General features: G+C 39.9%; 1 protein-coding gene across 1 annotated transcript in view; it reads right to left on the reverse strand.

Moving 5' to 3' along the window:
- LOC109391304 (glutathione S-transferase A3-like) overlaps window positions 1-284 on the reverse strand; it is a 16,136-nt gene extending 15,852 nt beyond the window's left edge. Inside the window, exon 1 of the mRNA XM_019658731.1 lies at window positions 176-284. The gene's annotated coding sequence lies outside the window, so the exon portion shown is untranslated. The remainder of the gene's footprint in view (window positions 1-175) is intronic.
- Between the last annotated feature and the right edge of the window lie 729 nt (window positions 285-1,013).

A 1,013-nucleotide genomic window follows, 5' to 3' on the forward strand; every position in this document is an offset into this window, starting at 1 on the left:
TAGCAGCATTTGGATAAACAACTTTTGAACTGTCCCCTAAGGACACCGAGAAAGCATGTTGTGAGTATAAAACAGACATTTTCTTGTGCTACGAACACATTTTAAAATATATTTTTGGTGGAGTAGTTGTGAGGACGTGAGTCAATATATAAAGGTTTATAAAATCAGTACTTACGTTACTAAAGTGTGTTCCTACTTGGCTCAGCAACTCCTCTTGTGTTTATCAGCTGTTTCATAATTGAATATTCCTCCTCTCTGAAAGGGGTAGTTAGATCCCCCTATGGGAAAGCCACTCCCACAGGGTTTTGGAGCCAGGGGCGTCATGCTAGGCTAAAAGGAAAATGACAAGTCATCCTCTTATCACAAAACCACTGGTTAATATGTTCCTTTTCAAGGTCAGCAAATAAAAGATGAAACAAACATTTTCAGATTGTTGAACTCTGCCTCCCAATCAGTGGGGCATGGCTTTTTGAAGGAATTTACTGTGAGATTCTCCTGAATTGGATGCAAGGACTAAGGCAGAGCAGGGAGCTGATGTCGGTAAAGGACAAGCTGATCTCTGGAATACTTCTTAGGACATATTTATGCTAAAGTGTTGTTCATTGTTTCTCTGAAGTACCCATTTAACTGGGTGTCCTGTATTTTCTCTGCTAAATCTGCCAACCCAGTTAGTATACTTTTCCCACTCTGCCACACTAGGAAGGCTCAGCCTTTCTAGCCTTTGGGCCTTTGCATGTACTATTTGTTCTGTTTGGAATACTCTGCTTTGAGCTCCCGCTCTAGTTCCCCTCTATGTCTTTCCTTACATTATTTTGACATTCTATGTTTCATATCAATCTTCCCCATAGTCTGTGAGGTCTTGGGGGTAGAGCCTTCCTTCATCTTATTTTTAGTCAAGTCCTCATTGTCTGGCATAACTAACCTGGCACGTAGTGGGAGCTCAATAAATAATATAGTTTTTAAAATTATTAAATGGAAAATTTCCAGCAAATGCAACCATAGAGAGAATAGTA

Source organism: Hipposideros armiger, unplaced genomic scaffold, assembly GCF_001890085.2.
Source record: "Hipposideros armiger isolate ML-2016 unplaced genomic scaffold, ASM189008v1 scaffold_288, whole genome shotgun sequence".
NCBI lineage: Eukaryota > Metazoa > Chordata > Mammalia > Chiroptera > Hipposideridae > Hipposideros > Hipposideros armiger.